This window comes from Papaver somniferum, chromosome 3, assembly GCF_003573695.1.
Source record: "Papaver somniferum cultivar HN1 chromosome 3, ASM357369v1, whole genome shotgun sequence".
NCBI lineage: Eukaryota > Viridiplantae > Streptophyta > Magnoliopsida > Ranunculales > Papaveraceae > Papaver > Papaver somniferum.
The window spans coordinates 137,054,091-137,076,924 of NC_039360.1; the positions used below are offsets into that span (position 1 = coordinate 137,054,091).

Genomic DNA, 22,834 nt, shown 5'->3' on the forward strand with positions numbered 1-22,834 from the left:
TAGAAGTGACCAAAATGTGTGATTCAAATCAGAGGTAAACTTCTATCGAGGTTTAATTTCCTTTTATAAGTTGAATCTGCCAAAAAATTCAATTTTTAAAACCCAGATCTGCTGACCAGATGAACAGTTCGGCTGATAACTTTTGAGCCGAACTTCACTCAGAAACTGAATCATCCACTAGGTTCGGCTTGAAAAATTGAGGTTCGGCTGGAAAATTGAGGTTCGGCTGAAAATATTGTAAAGTCGCATTAGCCAAACATAGTGTTTCTCTAAATCATACATTAAGTTCGGCTCAAAATTGATACTGCAAGATCAACCGAACTGATCTTCTGAAAACCCTAATTTCATCTTTGAAATCATATTCTACCGATCAAACAAAATAAAATCAATCAAAAACAAGATGGGTTTGTTACGCATACATTCTAAAATACATTTAAGAGCAATTGAGATTTGGATTTCGTATTCCAACATCGCTCACTTCGATTCGTGTTTCCTTTGTTTGATTAATTTCTTTATTGAATTGGAGTCCAAGATGTTTAAGTTTAAAGTTTATTTTAATTTTTAATTTTAGGTTTTTGAGGATAAGAAAACTATGACAAATTGAAATTATTTAGGGATATATAGGTAATTACACTACCTTTAGACACCCCTTATAAACTCATCCTAGATAATATAATGAATAAGTGTGCCTCAAAAAAAAATGAGTATGCCTCAAAATAGGTTTCTAGATTTAAACACTAACACCAACCAATGGTAGATTCACATGCACACCCACATGTCCTAAAGCCCATAAACTGATATCAGATTGTGATTCCGTACTCTATTGGTCCACCGACGATGGGCTTGAAGACATACAGATTGACATTAGTTCGTGATCCTGGGTGATTTTCCTTGCTTACATTAATCTGCCGGCAACCTTGGTATCACCCCAAATCAACTTGTCACTATCCAGCGGAATTTTTTTTTGCAAGCCTGAATATAATATTAATTAATACACTGATGCAATGAAGCTCCTCCAAGAAAAAGCAAGGAATTATATTAACCGCTTGGTGTAAACATGAGAGAATTATTATCAAAAGTAAGAAAAGGGGCACTAAAACTCTCAGATATATACATGGATTTAATTCTGCTTTCTCTCTTATACATTAATAATCTACATACAAATGGCAGTCTTTCCTTTCTTAAATTATTCTTTGTGGGATGTCTCCTTCCTAAAATATGAAAGTGCAGATATAACATCAGTTACATGCAAATACAGCGAACTCACTACTGGTGAAAAGAAACAGCAGAGCGGCAGTAAGTTTTACTTGTGGAAACTCAAGCAGGAACAGGTAAAACAATGACTGGGATTTGGGAGAACCCGCCAAGAAAAACTAAAAAATCACATCAAATATCCAGTAGAAGTCAATGTTTTCTTCGTCTACGTTTTTTTATTTTGCCTTTTGACTTAGTGCAACACTATAATGGTAAACCACATGCGACCTTCCTAGACGGTGAAACAGGCTAAGATATGACTCCTGGTCACATATTAGTTCTAAGTTAGAGATTAGGCAAAAGATAAGATTGGTTTTTGGCAAAATTCAAGATCGATTTCCTAAAATGTATTACCTTTACATACATAACTCATAAAAGGAACCACGAAGAATATAAACTCAATCTGTGTGTGTGTGAAATAAATCTGCAACTAAATAACACGAAAAATAACCAAATAGGAATATATCGAAAGAAGAATACTAATGAATACCTTTAAATCAAGAGATGACGTGGTACCATCACAGGCGTTTCAACATCAGAATCCATGTGCCTGAGACAAACCACTGTGATTCGTGATTCATCATCAAATTCTGCAATGAGTAAGATAAGAGGATGGGGGAGAAGTCGAACCAAATAAATAAAAAGAAGATAAAAGAACGTATCCTGGGGTTAGAGTTCTCAGGGAACAAAGAGCTAAGAAACAGACCAAATCTAGTAAAACTGCTGAATCTAGGGTTGGAATTCCCTTTGTAGCAAACTTTTAAGGAAAGTGGGAAATCCGTTGATAAGAAAGAAAGTATGAAGCATCACATCCACTGGTCACATGTAAACAGAAAAGAACCCCAATGTTAGATACGGTTGAAGAGTAAAGATAGTTCTCTATATAAGTATATTTTTAGTGATCTCCGTTCTTCAAGCTTGTTAAAAGTTAATAAATTTGATTCTGAACTTGTAATAGATGGAGATTAAAAGGACAGAGTAAAATCTTAATATATAAAGAGCAAAACTGCAACAAAAAATCACATATACTAATCAAAACACTAACAACAACAAATTGAATCAGTGGCAACCTAATTAAATATAATGGCCACAAACCCCTGCCTTGCAAGCTTCTCTATCCAGGCCGATAGTATGATACTGTGATTAAAGAAAAGGAAGTTAGGCTGGAAGAGTGAAAATGTTCATGCACAAAAAGGAAAATGAAACTTATCATATCTCACCACAGCCTGTTTTTCATAAAGTTACAGTTCTGTATTCCCAGCAGCCAGATCTTTGCAATCATTCTACAATCGGCCCAAGCCGGCTTACTAATGGGATGCCCTGAAACGTTACAAAATTTCGTTTTAGCCAACGACCCAACCAAAGAAATTATTGGGACCTTGGTATCAAACTTCTTAATACAAATATCCATTATAAATGTACTTTCTATCAGATCTTTGCAATCATACTACAAAATGAATATGAAAAACATCAACTAAACCCAGTTCTTATGTTTATACTGTTCATTTCAATTTTTCCGCTGATGTAAACATACTGTGGTGGAATAGAGAAAATACATAGATTAGATTAGCTTGGAGAATTTTTGTTAATGGATTTGCCTATCAATTTATCATATGCATCAGCAAATATCAATGTTTACTGCCAAATCAAATAATCTTGAGATTATGTGATAATGGAGGTGTCTTACAACAAATGAAGAGAGAGAAAAGACAATACATAAATATTAAACTCAGTTCTAGATTGGTCCGCAATAAGAAAACAAAATTCACTACAGTAACTGTTTTTAAAGTGGAAGAAGTGTTGCACTTACCATCCCACTTTTTCTCAACAGTTCTAGAGCAAACTTCGGATTGAAGTTGTAATCTTTGGTTAAAACATCTAAATAAGAGCAATAAGAGTTCTCAACAACGAATAACCCACAAAGTTTAAGATTTTGTAAGCATCTATGAGATCAGAACGTTCCTTTTATTTCAAGTTTCAATAATCCACAAAATCGAAGCAACTGATAATTACCTTTCTCTCCTTTGCGATATCTGAAAATCTGGGATTCCAACCAGCGTGAAATTGGGTTGAGTTTGAATAATTCTTTTCTTGTAAACCCAATTTGGTGCGGTGTATAAAGAACAGAATTAAAAGTGATAATTGATATTACCGAATGAGAATGGTCATTGCTAGAAAGGGTTCAAAAAAAACAAAACATTAGTAGCAGCTCCTCCAATAGCACTGATGGTTGTAACAACTGCTTTCAAGAAAAGAACCGTGAACTCGTGGCGCTCTTTGTGATTCGAAGTTAACGGATTAACCCCTGCAACGAATAATATTAAAACAAAATAAACAAAACATAAAACGGATTTTAGTTTGGGGTTCGTGGACAATGGTGAGCTAACATATAAGAAACTAAATTTAATCAGAAAAACAACCAATTGAGTTTGGGGTTCCGAGGGTTCTGGCTGGAGCATGCTTCACACCCTTCGCACATCACTCCACGTCCCCACTGAAATAAATTAACCAAGGCCCTTGCGATATGTACCATCAAGTGTTGGTTCTATTTTGCAAATTCTTCAAGGTTAGGTAACAGAATTAGCTAGTCTTTGTACTGGAGAATTGATCTCTAAACACCAAGCTTTAATATCTCGTTTGAGCAGATTTCTGAGACCTCCAGAACCTTTAGTGCATTTGACGAAACCAATGCTTTTAAAATCTGTTGCTGACAAAACTTATACAACTGTGGGATTACACACTTGTCAGCTTAAACAGAAGTTAATTAAAAAGGCTTCTCAAACTTTTCTCTAGTCAAACTTTTCCCGGTAAAGAAACTCCAAGAAGTTCTTGAGCTCTACATGATGGAATACATAACCCGCCAAAGTAAATTAAATATTGTTGAGGGTAAATTAAATATTGTTGAGGGTCGATTGCAGATCGTCAAAATCAGTAAAAGAAAACTCATAGCAAGTGACTTCCATTTAAGTTGCAGGAGAAAGCTTAACCTCCGCATAATATTTGAAATATCCAGGTATTCACCCTTTGCAGGGTGCAATTTAGGTTCCGCGGAGGCAAGAACAGATATAATATCATCCTCATGGAAAAACAGTTCAAACCTCCATATAAGTTTTTTAAATAACACCCCAGTATGATTCGTCACCCTGCAATGGCAATACATTAGTTTCAACTGAAAGTAATAATGCATTACTGACAAGAACTTTATTTTAGAGATAGCGCGGTGTACAAATTGCACGGTGTCATTCCAATGAACATATAATGCCAAACACCAAAGTAGAATCATCAGTTTCTATACATAAAACATTCTCCCATTTATACTGAAAGGACCAAAAATAAAGCAAAGCTTTGCAAAGAACAAATCTATAATCGTTTGCCAGAAAATACCTATCAACATATTCTTTCCCATACCACTCACTCGCAGTTAAAAATTATACACACAATTATTTCCCAAACAATGAAATTTGTTAAAATCCTGTAATCTTTGGACAACTATTATCCCCTAGGCCTCTTTGTTTCATGGAAAACCTACTACAGATGACATGTCGTATGCAAAAGAGATGATAATTGTACAATTAGAGATGTCTTAGTGGATGATTAATGTTGACAAACAGTTATCCAAAGAGATTAACACCATGTTTGTTTACTCCTGACTCATCTGAGTCGTCTGGATCTGAATCATCTGGATCTGAGTGAAATCACCTGACTCATCTGGATCTGAGTCGATATGTTTGTTTTGAGTCAGATCTGACTCATCTGACTCGGAAATAAGTGAGTCAGTGGTTTGGTCCCATGAATCAGGGGTATTTTGTTACCTGATTCAAATGAGTCCGAGTCAGGGGTTATGTCTGAGTCAGAGGTCGAGTCAGATCTGACTCAAAATGGAAAACAAACGGTCTGACTGCTGACTCGGTCCGAGTCAGGGGTTGACTCAGATTCAGACGCCGAGTCAGCTGCAAACAAACAAGTTCTTATGCTTACCAAAGTGCATATTATTTGGAGGCTAAAGAGATAGATATTACGCTGATCATCAAAATAGATATTATTTGGAGGCTAAAGAAATTACCGAGCTATGAAAACTCTAGTATCTCCAGTCTCAGACTTGTAATTGGCGATCCACCAAATTGATCTTTCAAGTTAATTAGAGACATTCAAGGTAAGATTCTAGGGTTTATGTGGATCCGTATGTTTACCTTCTTCTTCCATCCTTCTCAACCGTCTTTCTGATTCAACTAAGACGTATAAATATGGATCTATTATAAGAACTTGTATCACACATAAAGAAGCACAAAAAGGAACACAGAGAAGTAAAAAACCTTGAGTTTCTGCGTTAGAGAAGAAAAGGAATAGAAGTGGAAGAAAGACGACATCAGTGTTTATATGACACAGACAAAATACACCCACTGAATATTCTGTCCACCCACATCGACCCACCTAGCAGTACCGTAACTTCCCTAGCCGTCCAATGGAAAACCCATCCGGAGCATCCCTGTACTCCAGTCTCAGACTTTTTAATTGGCAATCCACCAAATTGATCTTTCAAGTTAATTTTTCTTCTTCCTGTACTCCAGAACAATGACACTCGACTCCAGCTTCCATTAACATTCAACCCATCACCAATTCAAGACATTCAAGTTGGTATAACTGATCCATATTCAATACAGGTCTTAAGAGCATGGAAAAGGAAGTTATTTTGAAAATAAAACTAGATAGTAACCCGTGCTCCGCACCGGGTGGGCGTGTTTTTCATTAGATTTTTCATTATGATAGCAACCCTGCTTAATCGAAGTAGGATGTGTATGCCTTGTCGGTTCAGCTAATTTTGTGTTTAATTTAGGTAAATACTTTCCAGTTTTATCCTCCAACATGATCACCATTGCTACCACAGTCGACAGTTTTCTGCCGTATGTGATCAAGTTGACTCTGTCTCTGCAGCATGCCAGCAAGAGCTGGTAGAAACGTTGAGACTTCATCTCCGCCCAGGGGTAAAATTAGTTTAATAGATGGTACCTTCGCGATCTCCAACATATGATGTCGTTGAGTTTCCATTGATGGAATGATGCGGTGACAAAAATCATTAAACATCCATAGACCAATGCAACAGACGCTACTTGCAAATATATTATGGAATTAATGAGAATAGTAAGGAGGTCCATAGGCTATGTTGGTGAAGAAACCCAACAAATTGATAGATAAACTCATTAGAAACAGATTAAAAGAAATAAATCATAAGGATGTGTCTTTATTTTCTGCAAATTATGATTAACTACATTTATTTCCTGATTAAAGAAAAGTGAATTTGATGATAATGATTGTATAAATTTGTTAGCACCATTAAGGGAACTCTTTAACTGGGAACTGATTTCTCTCAAAAAGAAATTGGCAGTTTTTTGGAGTCATTGTTTTCCTTGGTAATACGCGGCTTCCTCCGAAGTCTCCTTCCATGATCTCTGCTTCAATAAGTGTTTGGCCTAGATGAGTTAAATTTAGCCGTGTTCCCTTGCAAAGGCCAATTTGCGGATCCAAATTTCGAAGTAGTTTAATTCTACTCCCAACTCCCAATAATAATTCACGTACTTGGTTACCTGATGTGAATGTTGTTGTTTCTCTTAGACCATGATGCCATTCTTTGTCATCTTCTAACAGACCATGTGCAAGACACGCCGCTTTGAAAGTAGGATATATCTTTCCCTTAACAGTTTTTATTTCATCATAAGTGTATGCTCCTTTGACGATGTACAACAACATTCGTAGATAGTATCTCTCTTGTGAAGTTGGATGTGCATAGTATAGTCTCCCGATTTTGTACCCACTGGTTCCTTTTCCTCCACATTTTTATTTTATTGTACCAAAGGAATTTTGTAGGTAATTCGTTCTGTCTATGACATTTTCCAGATTTTCTTTGTCATTGAAGTAGATGTTTTGCTCACCTTCGAGATGAAACGGAAGTCTCTCCACAATTGGCTTGCGATATTGAATTTCATAACCCAACGTTCTCCATATCCCCTCCGGAGCTGATATGTATCGACAATCCAAATAGTTGTTCACTTCATCAAATTTAGGCTTGACCTTTTTCTTTCCCTTTTGAGAATCCTGTCCGTTGTTTCCATTCTGACCAACATGCTGATTTGGTGATTGAGTTTGTTCAACGACAGCAGTAAGTTCTTCGTGCCCCTTGTTGCTTCTCTTCTTTTTGGTTGTAGTTTCCTTATTATTCTGGGGATTAGTTTTTTCCAGAACAGCAGTAACATGATCATCCCCTTTGCAGATGTACTTGAACATGTATTCGACACTCATTCCCGTGCTCCGGGACCAACACCTGAATCGCAAACACTTTGAGTTTGTGTTTGGCGTAAGCGATCAAGTTGAATCTTTCTCTGCCTCATGTGATCAATTTTCATTCTTCTCCGTTATCGAGCATGGCGTTGTAGCTGTAACTTATCATTGTTGATAGAATGTGGTGGTTCCAGATCTATGACCAAAGTGAACGTAAATTTTAAGGTTTAAAAGGGGTTAAAATGCAGAACTGAAAGATGATAATATACACTAAAAAAGATGTGCAGAACATGATTGTAAATCTTAGTACACGCACCATTGATTGCTCTTTTGCGAGAAGGTTTTGATGCATTAGTGGTATTTATATCAACAGTCTGGGGGAGTAAATTCTCTTGCCTTCCTTGCCTTTTCTAACCTGAATGTAGTTTCTAGAGTCATCTGGTTCCTGAAAAAAAATATAAAGTTTGATCCAAAACCCTGTAACACCATATGGATAATTAATTCAAAGAGTAAACACAAAAGCAATTTAACCAAAACATATGCTTACCTCAAATTAAAAATTCATTCGCTAGCTAACAAAGAGTATCTCTTTGTTGATACCCCTGATTTTAAGATAATACAAAGAAATTCCTTCAGTGCCAAAAGACAATAATAGCTACCAAACTGAACCTAATTTTAAATTAATAAGTTCTCAAACTAAAGGCATCTGATTCATAGATATCCATATTAATGTTTTAATAACGGTGATGGGAGAGCTTATAAACCTGTTTCTGGTGATTGCTGATTGTTGAAGTCTCAGAATAATAGAAACCAAATTACTCAGGTTGTTCCACCGGACCTGGGATACAAAATTGATAATCAATTCATGCAGAATCCGTAATTCTATGGCCTAAATTCGTGAGAGATTGAAAAAAAAAATTAAGACGAAATTCGTGAGAGTTCGAAAAAAAAATTAGGATGATGGATTCACAGATTTTTAATCATGGTGATGTGGAGCTTACAAGCCTGTTTCCGGTTATCGATGATTCTTGAAGCAGAACAATAATAGAAACCAAATTAGATGAGCAGGGTTGTGAGAATGGAGATCAGTTTAGATGAGTAGGGTTGTGAAGATGAAGATCAGTTCTGAAATTCCGAGCTTTTTTTTTTCTTTTCTTTTTGCTCTTCAGTTACACAGTAAACGTGGTGTTCAGGGGAAATGGGCTGACTGGGAGCCGTAATTTAGGAGTGATAAATCGTCAGAATTAATGAGAGAGCCGTATTTGCTAATACTCTAACCACAATTATCCACATCAGCTTTTGGTAGGGTCAGAATGAATGAGAATGAAGATTTGAGTTTCACTTATCATCTTGTTTGAAATAGAAACACATCCATGATATGCACCGAACATGTAAAATATGATGGAAACCACTGATACAAAATCTTCTGCATGGAAAATAAATCAGCAGCCAATTCGTGATAGAACTGTGACATTTAATTCAAGAGTGGAGTGGGTGCTATATTTAAGTACTATTCCAGATCTTCCACATCTAGACCTACTACAAAATGATAATGAATCAATGATATAAAAAATAAGCAAAGTAAAGGAGTCAAAGATGGAATGCTAACTAATATGCGTGAATCTATTCTGTGGTAAGCATTTCAAGCCATGAATCGAATACAGGGGTACCTCAGGATAAATCAACAACCACTTCGATCAAAACCAAAATTAACTTCAAAACTGGTAGTCAGGGAATGTCGTCTTGCTAGATAAAATACATTATCGGTGTTGCAAGGTACCTTCATTTGTATTATGGTGTTGCTCAATCTCTCATCTTTATAACTTTCTTGTTTAATATTGTAATTATGTAAAATCTGTGTTAGAATTAGTAAATAGTTACACACTGATCAAACAGTTGCAATTTAACAACCAACCAACTTTAGGGCATATATGAAATCCATATATACTAAACAAACTCCAAGCTCGAGAGAGTTTCCAAGACCATAAAAATATTGAATATTAAGAATGGAAAAAGTTGAGGTACCACGTTCTTGAGCCACCACACTATTTCCAACAAAAAATGGAGTATATGAACCAATGTCACTATAATTATCAGGCAACAAACTGATAATACAAAATCGACTTAAAATTACCCTGAAAATAATTAAGCTTAATAAGTATTGTTGCAAGAAGTGAAGTGTTGAGTGATTTGGATCTCCACCCAGTATATGCTTCATTATTCCGAGTACATAATGAGTTTAAAGAGACGAAGGATATAAAAAAACTAATTCATAGAAGTTGTACACCTCTTTATCCCGGCCAATGTATTTAAACCTCATGTCAAAGGACTTACGATCTCCGTGGCGATATTCCTAACACAATCCATCTGTGGGGCTAAGGGAATCTCAACTGCACAATAAAAAAGGAACGTAGCATGGAGAATGATCAGTTTCTAGACCCTGATGAAATATACGTATCGAAATAGATAACACAAGAATAAAACACAAGTAATGCAGTAAAATGTTCTGATTTTATTGCTTTGAGAAGAACTTACACTGTTTACCTTTAGGGTTTATTTTCTGCCCTAGGTAATGCTTCTTCTTCCAAGTTTGTCTTTCTGTTTTTTTTTTTTACACAGAGTCGGTATTTTTCTCTATTTTTGTAACTTTCTAGGAATAGAACTCTATTGTTCCTTCTAGGAATAGAACTCTACCTCTAGAATTACTTGGAGAGTAATTCAGGGGTATTTTAACCTAGGAATAGGGTATTCTAATGGGCCCTAAACCTAAAAGCGGATCAGACCTCCCCCATTTGGAGGCTTTTGGTCCCTCAAAAGCATTGAACCAAAAGATAGGGATACTTAGCTTGCAACTGCTCTCTTGAGTACCACTTTGCATGCTTAAAATTTTTTCTCTTAAGGCAGACTTGGAATAACTCTTGTTCTCCCACTCTATACATCTGTGTATTCTTGCCAAGAACCATATCTTATGTTGCTACTTCACTAGGAATTAAGTCTTGCACAACCGGTAACAATGGCGACTCATTTCGCTCGTCAAGTAACGAAGGTTCAAAAAGCTTAAGATTCTCGGCATTTACTGTAGAGTATATCTGCATATATCTTGACAGCTCTAGCTTAAAAGCATTAGTGCCATATTGTTCCAAAATTCGGAAAGGACCATAGCGTATAGGTTTCAACTTCCTCTGCGGCCCTTGTAAACGATTTTTCCCAATAGCTAACCAGACAAGATCACCAACCTGAAAAGTATGTTCAGTCCGATGTTTATCATGTCGTTGCTTGTACTGTGCTTGTGTTTTCTCAAGATTCTCACGTACTTTTTCATGAATTTTTTGAATACGCTGAATAAACTTCATTGCACTAGATTCTTCTGACTTCTCGGTGTCCACATGTTACGATCTAGTAAACATTAGGTGAAATGGAGACTGTGGTATGAATCCATAGCATATCTCGAATGGTGTTTTGCTGGTAGAGCTATGCAAAGCCCTGTTGTAGCAGTATTGAACATAAAGAAAATTCTCATCCCAACTCCTTGGTCTTTGTTGATTGAATCCTCGCAGTAGCTGAACAATAGTCCGGTTGACAACCTCTGTTTGCCCATCCATTTGTGGATGAAGTGTAATAGATCTTTTCAATGTAGTATCAAATAATCCCCATAAACTCTTCCAAAACCGGCTCAAAAACTTAGTATCTCTATCACTAATTATGTTTGTGTAGTTGCAGGAAATCCTACACTACACCCCTCACAAGATTTCATTAACATTCAACTCATTTTTGGATTAACAATCTTAATTTTATTGACGAATCTTTGAACAATCTTACAAGTAAAGATAAAGGAATCAAGAATAACCACTGCTCTAAATTTTCTCTCTCCTATTTACTTGCTTCTCACTCAAAAAAGATCTCTCTCATTTTCTTTACAACTGAATGACTATTTATAGGGAAATACATAGTGGATGACAGCTAATATGTCCTTTATTTTCGGATTTGCGACATTCTCGCAACTTTACAAATGTTAATCTCGCAAACTCCCTAATTTTCGCAGGACCATCACATTTTTCTCATGATTTAGCTGACGTCGTTTATTAAGTCATTTCTGAAGTTGTTCTGCGACACTGTTGTGTTGTGTTGTTAATAATTTCGCTGAGGCATTATTGCTGCGATATTCTGATCCTACAGTTTGCTGGTAAGCCAAAGTGTACAAAGACATTTTGAAAGAATTCTTGTGATGCTCCTTCCGCTGTAATTGTCTTCTTGCATGGGATCATGATTGCCATTTTGTTGAAACGATCTGCTATGACAAAAATATAATCATTACCCTTCTTCGTAGTTGCTAAGCCACCAATGAAATCCATTGATATGCTTTCTCATGGTCTTGTTGAAACTGGTAGGGGGTGTAAAGACCAAGTTTTCGGTTACTAGGCTTGCTGGTACAACATATTTTGCATCCTTTGACAAACCTTTCTGTATCGGCAGTCATACTTGGCCAAAAGATATGACGTCGAAGATTTGCGAGTGTCTTTTTGATGCCAAAATTCCCTGCCACCAGTGATGTGTGCGCTTCTCGAATGAATGAGAATCGATGCTGTTTTGGAATACACAACTTGTCTTCTTTGTACAGCGACCCATCATCCACATGGTAACCATGATTTTCTATTCCACTTTTACCTTTAGTCATAAGGAATTCCTGGAATTCAGGCTCTTCCATGTAGTTTTCCTTGTATGACTCTATTCTGGTTGGTTGCATTTGCATCACAACAACAACTATCTTGGATGGGGGTCTTGAGAGAAAGTCAGCTAGTTTGTTTGTCATCCCTTTCTTATACTTAATCAACAACCTATATTGTTGTAGGTATCCCATCCACTTGAAGTGCCTTGTCTGTTGGAGCTTGATTTGTGCGTGTAGATACTTCAAAGGTTCATGGTTAGTATGAATAATTATTTCTTTTCCCCACAAATAGTGTCGCCACTTTTTGATAGCTTGAACCATTGCATACAACTCCTTGTCATAAGTTGGATAGTTTAGAACAGCTCCGGAAAATAGTTCAGAATGATAGCATACAAGTTTACCTCCTTGTAATAGAATAATCCCCATTGCATAACCCGATGCATCGGTTTCCACCTCAAATGGTAGGCGCATGTCAGGGAGGGTGAGAACTGGTGCTTCACAAACATTCTCTTTCAACTCTTTGAATGCTTCATTCTCTTTCAATCGCCATGTGATAGCCTTATCCTTGGACAATAATCGTAATAATGGTGTTGTTATACCTGAGTAGTTCTTGATAAATTTTCTCAGGTAGTGCGTTGCTCCAATAAAACTACGCAACTCTGTTTGTGTGGTTGGTGGCGACCAATCTCTTATTGCAGACACCTTACTAGGGTCAATTCGAATCTCTCCATTTCCTACTATGTGCCCTAGATAATGTATTGATTTCTTAGCAAACTCACATTTCTTCATATTCAATTTCAATTGTGAAGACTGGAGCAGTCGTAAAACTGTTTTCAGATGTGAAAGATGTTCTTCCCATATTTGGCTGTATATCAATATGTAATCTAGGAATACCATCGCAAACTTATCTAACACTGGTCTTAGAGCTTCATTCATTAGCCGCATGAAAGTTGCTGGAGAGTTTGTTAACCCGAAAGGCATAACTAACCACTCAAAAAGTCCTTGTTTAGTCTTAAACGCGGTCTTCCAAACATCTTCTTCTCTCATGCGAACTTGATGATATCCAGATTTTAAGTCTATCTTGTTGTAGTATTTAGTTGATCGAACAAATCATCGATACGTGGCGGAGGGTATCTATTCTTAATAGTGATTTTATTGAGTGCACGATAATCAATACACATGCGCCATTCTTCATCTTTCTTTGGAACCAGAATAATTGGAGACCCCGCTGGTGATGAACTAGGCCTAATCAACCTTTTGTCCAAGAGTTCTTGTACCTGCCTCTTTACTTCATCCGACTCCATAATAGATTGTCGATAAAGTCCAACATTCGGTACAGGAGCATCCGGTTGCAGTTGAATTTCATGTTCCACTTGGCGTTTCGGTGGTAAGTTTTTGGGTTCTGGCATGATATCTGTGAAACCTTCCAACAATTGTCGCAATTCTTCATTTTCTGTCTCATTGCACTCTCAGTCACTTGCATGCTTAGGTTCTACTGACTTGTCGTCAACTGATCGAATTATAATTAATGTGAACTTCTGACAGGAACTTACTAAATGTTTTATCTGTCGCGCAGTTAGAAGTTGGAGCTTCTTGTTCTCCTTAGAGGCTAGAATACGGAATCCTTTTCCACCCTTAACCAGCCTCCACATATTTTATCGTCGAAAGAACATCGCATCTCTGTCCCATAGGTAAGGACTTCCAAAAATAACATGACAAGCATCTAAGGGAACGACATCACATGTTACCTGATCTACAAATTTCCCATCAATGATGAATTCGAAGGTACATTCAGTATTCAAATGTAGTTTTATATCCTTCTTTAACTACCCTATGGGTAAGGCTTAGGGTGCGGGTTGGTCTTTAGTTTTAATTTATTCACTAACTGTTCCCAAATCAAATTCCATTGTGACCCACTATCAAAGAGGGTGAGAACTGAAGTCTTTTCAATTTCAGCATACACCCAAAATAGTTTTTCTCTGGTAGATTCCAATTGCGCTGGAGAGGGACTAGTTACGACTCCTTTGCTTGTCATCATTGCTACTTTGCCACCAGATTGCAATGATACATCGATCACTTCATCTTCCTCTTCTTCTTCTTCATTGCATATGGTTGTGGTAGCTTGTTTGCGCTCTTTCCACCATGGTGGTTTCAACTCCGGATGCAATTTCCAGCATCCTTCCTTTGAGTGCCGATTTGTCTTACAGTTCTCACAATAGTGGTTGTTTTTGCTTGCCACTACATGATTCTTCTTACCCTCTTTTTGGACAAATTTCCACACTTCTCCTTCTCCAGTTCTTGGTTGCTTTGCTCCGAAAGGTTGGATTTTCATCTCGATGTACATGGCTTTCTTGCAGGCATCGTCAATACCAGTAACTAAAATAGTGCAAGCTCTGTCCTTATAGCAAAAGGTAATCCCCCTTTATACTTCTCAATGGTTTCTGAATCCCTCATATTCACATTTAATGCAATAGCTTGCTTGCGAAACTCGGTAGTGTATTCTTGCACATTATGCCCTTTTACTTGCCTCAAAGAACTGCCAACGTTCGCGTAAACGTTCTTTATAGCCAATAGGATACAACTGATTTCGGATAGCAGTTGTAAACTGCATCCATGTTGTCACCGAGTATCCAAACCTGACGTATATGCATCCCACCAGATAACAACATGACCATCAAGCCTAAGTCTAGCGAAACTTACCCTTTGCTCTTCGTTAAACCCCTTGGTGCTGAAATAAACTTCTAGAAACTTGAGCCAGCCATCCAACTTTGAATGGAGGGATTTCAATATTCGCTTCTACTTTGAATGGAGAACCTACAAACCCTGGTGAGTTTTCCATATTTGATCCAGAACTTGATTCTGTTGTTTTCGGAAGTAGTTTTAACCCTTTAAGCATCTCTTTTATAGACTCCATATCACTCTTGATTGTTTTCATATCCGCCAAATCACTTTTCATAACTTTCATATCTTCCTCAAACTTGTCCATAGTGAAAAAACGGGGGTCTAACAACACCACCCAATAATTCGATTAGCAATCTGTATGGACTAACTACGAAATACTTTGCTAGAGAATCAACTAGACAGTCAAACTCAATCTAGATAAAAGTATCTCAAGGAGTTAATATCTCTCACTTGTTTTGATTTACTCAAGCTAAAACAATAGCGAGTTAATCAAACACAAGTAATAACTTGGATGGTACCAAAGACCAATATCCAAGTGTTAATCAATGAAATCAACAACCACAAGGTCGGATCTCTAATCGATTAAACTTTAACGCACAACCTGTATTATTTCAATTATATAAAATATAATGCGGAAAAGAAATAACACAGACACCAGAAATTTTGTTAACGAGGAAACCCCAAATGCAGAAAACCCCCGAGACCTAATCCAGATTGAATACACACTGTATTAAGCCGCTACAGACACTAGCCTACTACAAGCTAACTTCGGCCTGGACTATAGTTGAACCCCAATCAGTCTCCCACTAATTCAAGGTACAGTTTTACTCCTACGCCTCTGATGCCAGCAGAACACTGCGCACTTGATTCCCTTAGATGATCTCACCCACAACTAAGAGTTGCTGCAACCCAAAATCATAGACTTTGTGACAAACAAATCTGTATCACACAGAAAAGTCTATCAAGGGATAAATCTGTCTCCCACAGAAGAACCCTAGTTTTTGTTCTGTCTTATGATATAAAATCAAGGTGAACAGGAATCAATTGGTAATCCGGTCATATATTCCCGAAGAACAGCCTAGATTAATCAATCACCTCACAACAGCCTTACCCGTTATAAAAACAAGAGGGCGTTGAGGAATCACAAACAGTGAGACGAAGATGTTTGTGACTTATTTATCTTGCCTATCGGAGAACTCTCACGATCTCAAGCCAATCACAGATTATGCTCGTACGATAGAAGATGCAAGATCAAATCACACAACTACGATAAAAGTAGTATCGGTCTGGCTTGACAATCCCAATGAAGTCTTTAAGTCGTTAACCTGGTTTTAGAGAAGAAAACCAAAGGTTAGAGGAGAATCGACTCTAGCAAGCGCACTTGTATCACACAGACGTGTGGGGATTAGTTTTCCCCAATGCTAGATGTCTCCTATATATAGTCTTTCAAATCAGGGTTTCGCGTTGCTTACAAAGCAAACACTATCCGACGTTAGATGAAAACATGATTTAGATTCAAGTTAATATTTATCAACCGTTAGATCGAAAACTTAGCTTGACACACACACTTGAGGTATACGTTTACTGAGTTTGTGAAAACCGTGCCCAAACGTGTACTAGTGTATTGGTTCAATATAGTAACCAAATGGTTAACCATATGAGCATTTCATATTAACCTTGTTCTTCTTCACCACGACTAGTTTAAATGACTTCAATATGAACTAGTTAGAGAGTTGTTCAATTGCAAGGAAATCTCATCTACTACACAAGACACAATTGAAACAAAGATGATTCGATTCGATTGAATCGGCTCATGAACTTTATAGCCACGGTTTTCATATGCATTCCTTAGTAATTTAAGTTTCATGTTCAGAGCACATCTTTAGATCATAACCCACTCAAGTTCGCAAGGTTCGCAAACTCAAGGTAAACCAGCAGAGTTTTCAAAACTCAACAGAAATTCTCGGTAAGAGAACTTCCGCCAGTTCGCGGACTTAGCACACAAACGAGTTATAGGAAATCCCAGCACAAATTCTCGGTATGAGAACCTCCGACAGTTCGCGGACTGCGTCTGCAAACTTGGTTCGCGGACTTGGCAAAGCCAATTCCTCCGGTTTCTCTCAATCAACAAAGTTCGCAAACTTCGGATTAAGAAATAAGACTTATGCACATATGTGTTACCACACAATGCTTATATCCATCATTGGTTATATCGACCTAAACTCTCATTCTCACCATTGAAATATTCTTAGAGGACGTTATATAGTTGTTACACTATTTTTCGTCAAAGCAATTTTCAAAGAGATTGAAACAATATGACTTTTGTCAATAGGTGAAGATAAACTTGATCAAAGCGAAACGCTTTACCAACACATGATTTCGAGATATAGATATGCGAGATATACTCAGCTCGAAATGTCAAATGTGTATGATCCATTCTATATAGCATAGAACTTTTGTCTCATAAGAAGTAGGAGATAGAGTAGATAGACTTTTGAGTGATAGATAAGTTCAAGTCTCCACATACCTTTTTGTTGATGAAGTTCCACCGGTTCCTTGAGTAGATCTTCGTCGTTGTATGATGCATCGCCATGAAGTCCTTGAGCCCAACTACACTTTTCTATCCTAGTCCGAGACTTAGCTATAATATACTAGAAATTAAGACTCATAGTTTTGATCACTAACATTGACAAACATGCTTGATATAGAAACGCATGCGAGGTTGACCGAGCTATGCTCTAACACATAGTTTTTCCTTGTGGATTTGAGGATGATGAAACTGAAGCTTTCTTTCTTTTATCGATATCAGGATCTAATGGTAATATTTGGTTACCCTTGGATCGAAGCCCTTCCATTCATTGCTGGAAACATCGCTTAGTTACCTTCTAGCTCTGATACCACTGATCAGTTTCTAGACCCTGATTAAATATACAAATCGAAATAGCTAACACAAGAATAAAACACAAGTAGAATGCAATAGAAAGTTCTGATTTTATTGATTTGAGAAGAACTTACAATGTTTACCTTTAGGGATTATTTCTTTCCTAGGTAATGCTTGAAAAAGCGGGGGTCTAACTAACAACACCCAATATTTCGCTTAACAATCTGTATGGACTAACTTCGATATAATTTCTAGAGAATCAACTAGGCAGTCAGACTCAATATAGATAAAGTATCTCAAGGAGTTATTATCTCTCTCTTGATTTGATTTACTCCAGCTAATAGAAATCAACGAGTCTTTAATCAAATACAAGGAATAACTTGGATGGTACCAAAGACCAATATCCAAGTGTAAATCAATGTAAATCAACAACCAAAAGGTCGGATATTATAATTGATTGAACTTCATAGCACAACCTGTATTATTTCAATTATAAAGATAAATAATATAATGCGAAAATAGAAATAACACAGACACCAGAATTTTGTTAACGAGGAAACCGTAAATGCAAGAAAAACCCTAGGACCTAGTCCAGATTGAACACACACTGTATTAAGCCGCTACAAACACTAGACTACTCCAAGCTAACTTAGGACTGGACAGTAGTTGAACCCCAACCAATCTCACACTGATCCAAGGTACAGTTGCGCTCCCTACGCCTCTGATCCCAGCAGGATACTACGCATTTGATTCCCTTAGCTGATCTCACCCACAACTAAGAGTTGTTACGACCCAAAGTCGAAGACTTGACAATAAACAAATTTGTTTCACACAGACAAGTCTATCAAAGGATCAATCTGTCTCCCACAGATAAACCCTAAATTTTTTGCTCCGTATTTTGATATATAATCAAGGCGAACAATAACCAATTGATAATCCGGTCTTATATTTCCGAAGAACATTCTAGAGTTATCAATTACCTCACAACAGTCTTAATCATATGGTAGCGAAACAAGATGTTGTGGAATCACAAACAATGAGACGAAGATGTTTGTGACTACTTTTTATATCTTCCCTATCAGAGATATTAATCTCAAGCCAATCAATTAGATTGTACTCGTACGATAGAAGATGCAAGATCAGATCACACAACTACGATAAAAGTAGTATCGGTATGGCTTCACAATCCCATTGAAGTCTTTAAGTCGTTAACCTGGTTTTAGAAGAAGAAAACCAAAGGTTAAAGGAGAATCGACTCTAGCAAGCGAACTAGTATCACACGTGAAGTCTGGGGATTAGTTTTGCACGAATGCTAGAGTTCCCCTTATACAGTCTTTTAAATCAGGGTTTGCAATCTAAGTTACCTTGGTAACCAAGCATTCAGTATTCACGTTAGATGAAATCCCGATTTAGATTCAAGATAATATTTCTCAACTGTTAGATCGAAAACTTAGCTTGTTACACACAAATGACATGCACGCTTCCAGGTTTGTGTAACCGTACCCAAATGTGTACAATTGTTGGTTTAACAATAGTTAACCAATGGTTAGCCATATGAGCATTTCATATCAACCATATTCTTCTTCACCATAAGTAGTCCAAGTGACTTCAAAATGAACTAGTTAGAGAGTTGTTCAATTGCAAGGAAATCTCATGTACTACACAAGACACAATTGAAGCAAAGATGATTTGATTCACTTGAATCGGTTCATGAACTTTATAGCCATGGTTTGCATACTGCATTCCTTAGTCTTTATAATTTAAGTTCAGAAATCATCTTTAGATATATAACCATCTTAAGTTCGCAGACTGAGTTCGCGGATTTAAGTTACCGAACAGAGTTTACAAACTCCAGCAGAAATTCTCGGGTTTGAGAACTTCGCCAGTTTGCGGACTGGGTTCGCGGGCTTAGCTCACGCACATAGTTTGCCAACTCCAGCAGAAATTCTCGGGTTTGAGAACTTTGCTAGTTCGCGGACTTGGCTCACGCCATACTTTCGGTTCTCTTGATCAACAAAGTTCGCAAACTTTGTTTTAAGGAATAGGAATTATACATATATGTGTTTCCAAAACAATGCTTATGTCCACCATTGGTTATGTAATCTAAACTCTCATTTCAATCATTGAAACATTCTTAGAGGACGTTATACAGTTGTTACACCATTTCTCGTCAAAGCAATTTTCAAAGTGATTGAGACATAACATGACTTTCGTCACTAGGTAAAGATAAACTCAGTTGAAGCGAAAATCTTACAGACACATATTTCGAGATATAGATAAGCGAGATATACTCGGCTCGAAGTACCAAATGTATATAATCAAAGTCTATATAGCAAAACGACTTTTGTCTCAAAAAGTAGGAGATAGAGTAGATAGACTTTTGAGTGATAGATAAGTTCAAGTCTCCACATACCTTTTTGTTGATGAAGTTCCATCGGTTCCTTGAGTAGTTGTTCGTCTTGTATGATGAATCGCCATGGAGTTCTTCAGCTCAACTACACTTTCTATCCTAGTCCGAGACTTCGCTATAGTAGACCAGAAATCAAGACTTATAGTTTTGATCACTAACATTGACAAACATGCTTGAGATAGCAACGCATGCGAGTTCGACCGAGCAATGCTCTAACAATCTCCCCCTTTGTCAATTTTAGTGACAAAACTATCAATACATATGGAATACAAAAAAAAAGATAAAGAAACTTAAATAGCTCATATTCCACATGTTTAATCTTCAACATTACTCGAAATCTTCGTCACTTCCAAGTACTCCAATGATCCCAAAGGTTGTAAGTTTAGCATCACCGTTGTTGAAGATCCGTAGCTATAAAAATGAGAAAACATAGTTCTCGATCATTGTTATACAGTGTCATAGTATTATTATACAGTTTCAAAGTTCAATTGTATCACAACTTCGACAATAATACTATGGTGATACTGTATCACTCCCCCTTAGTCAATACTCCATCTCACATGGGAAACCACTCCCCCTTACACAATTATCCGAAAACCATATGTATTTGTAGTGTGAACTACATATTAATTCTCCCCATTTTTGTCAATAAAATTGGCAAAGGTACAATAATGGGATCCTAATGAAATTTCCGAAAGAGACGTTTCATAGACTAAAAGAAAAAATACATACCAACTAATTTAGATGCAATCATAAAGCCGAAGCTAAATGAATTCATCAAGGAGTTTATAGATACAAGATAACCCCTATAATATTCCATGGCCGCACTCCCCTCAAGATATTACCATTAAGCACAAGTTCAAAAAAACTCTCCCCCATTTGATGTCATTCCCGAAAGAACAATAAGAGCGACCTTAATTTCGAAAAGAAAAGAAGGATTTTATTGGACACCAAAAATCATAAGAATGATTTTTTATATCAAAAAACTCAATCAAATTAATCACAAGTAAATCCATGATTAATTTAATCGGAATACTCAATCAAATTAAACACAAGAGTGATCAATTTAATTGAAAATGCTCAACATAAGAGAACTTACAGACCTACGGCTAAGTTAACCATAAGGAAATGATTAGCTTAACCATTCATATACTCAACACAATAAAAACTCATGGAGTAATGCAGTATACACATAAAATATGGATCATGGAAGATCAATACTGTGGAATATACAAGGATTCATTCTATCTTACATCACTATATGCATAACGACAATCAATATACATAATCCTTGTTCACAAAAGATTTTAACCTATCTTCCATCAAAAATTGACATAATAGGCTTAACTTTTGTATTTGTCAAAAGTCTATTCACTCTTTTATCAATACAAGAATACCGACAATGAGTGACTTTACTTTTGACAAAGTATGGGATAATCATAGTTCACGGACGTAGACACACATATACCATAACAATATTGCAATATATAAAACCATAAATATTAATACTGCAAAACTCATCTTCCAAAAAAATTTAGAATTTAAACCAATAAAACTAAAAACATGAAGATGAAAACGTTGGACATAACTATGTGTAATCACAATAATGGTTATTCCAAACTCTAATTATTCTTCTAAACAAAATAAGAAATAAATTCTCATCCGAAGATTTATTAGGCATCAAGACAAACTCGTAATGTACATATAAGATGATTTGTCCTTAGACGGTAAAATCAACCTTTTTCGCCCGGATTTACACCAAGAATAGCTGCCAAAGGCGTATAAAAGTTTTTCTTAACAATGAAGAACATACAAAGTCATTAACGACTATGCACCATAGTTCACATAAAATGATTGTGAACATTCAAGAATCCCATAACAATGCGTACTACAGCCCATTCTTGAACTTCCTTCTTTGTGATTCACCAAAAACATTCTTTTTAAGGCTACTAATGATCTTAGAAGAGTAGTACTCTAAGAATCCAAGTGCCCAAGTCCAAGAGAATTGGAACAAGTGCAACGAAATGGAGCAAAACACTCAAAACAAGAGACGGTACAAATACAAATCTTAACTCATCCAAAATCAATAATTTTCATCTCCATTTTGAATAGAATTCAAAGAGGAAGAGAATGCAAAAAAAAAAGAAGAGTTCATTCCGAGACCGGACGAAGAAGTTACGGACAAAACAAGTCGACCGAATATCGACTTTTACAGGCAAATATACATACGGGTTTACAAACGAATTTTCAAGTACGCGAACTTAAACCCCTGGATTTTGATTTTAAAATATGGTAAGCATACCAGGTATGTGTACCATGGAGTCCAAACATCCCGAACTACTATTTTCAAACCTAAACACTTAAGAACCTTAAACACAGATCAAGTTAGTAGAAATGAACGATAAGCAAGGTACATACATCATTATAAGTACTCTAAGCAAACTAAATAACACAAGCCTTGCTTAAGTTTATAGACATACCTTTTTAGAAGAATCCAATCAAATTCTGCAGCCTTACCGAACATAATATGTGCCCCCAATTCTCGTGCTTCCCTCACCGTATACATAGCAGGGCATTCATTAGTGATGATGCACTTACACCACAATCAACTTGTGTTAAGGTAAACAATATCTTTCCCACCACAAGTGGCTTTTGAATTATCATGAAA

General features: G+C 36.6%; 2 long non-coding RNA genes across 5 annotated transcripts; both read right to left on the reverse strand.

Moving 5' to 3' along the window:
* Nucleotides 1–535: 535 nt before the first annotated feature.
* On the reverse strand, nt 536–5,541 carry LOC113357471. Of its 4 annotated transcripts, none has more exons than XR_003363645.1 (7): nt 5,318–5,541; nt 3,268–4,397; nt 2,475–2,574; nt 2,325–2,391; nt 1,961–2,069; nt 1,745–1,844; nt 536–972 (listed from the first exon to the last, which is right to left on the reverse strand). It is a non-coding gene; the product is annotated as an uncharacterized LOC113357471 (long non-coding RNA). The 4 variants fall into 4 exon arrangements; XR_003363643.1 differs by lacking the exon at nt 536–972 and adding an exon at nt 1,050–1,211; XR_003363644.1 differs by having other exon boundaries at nt 1,745–2,069.
* A 922-nt stretch (nt 5,542–6,463) lies between these two features.
* LOC113357472 lies at nt 6,464–8,921 on the reverse strand. The gene is made up of 5 exons (XR_003363646.1): nt 8,529–8,921; nt 8,292–8,365; nt 8,075–8,129; nt 7,844–7,972; nt 6,464–7,723 (listed from the first exon to the last, which is right to left on the reverse strand). It is a non-coding gene; the product is annotated as an uncharacterized LOC113357472 (long non-coding RNA).
* Nucleotides 8,922–22,834: the final 13,913 nt, after the last annotated feature.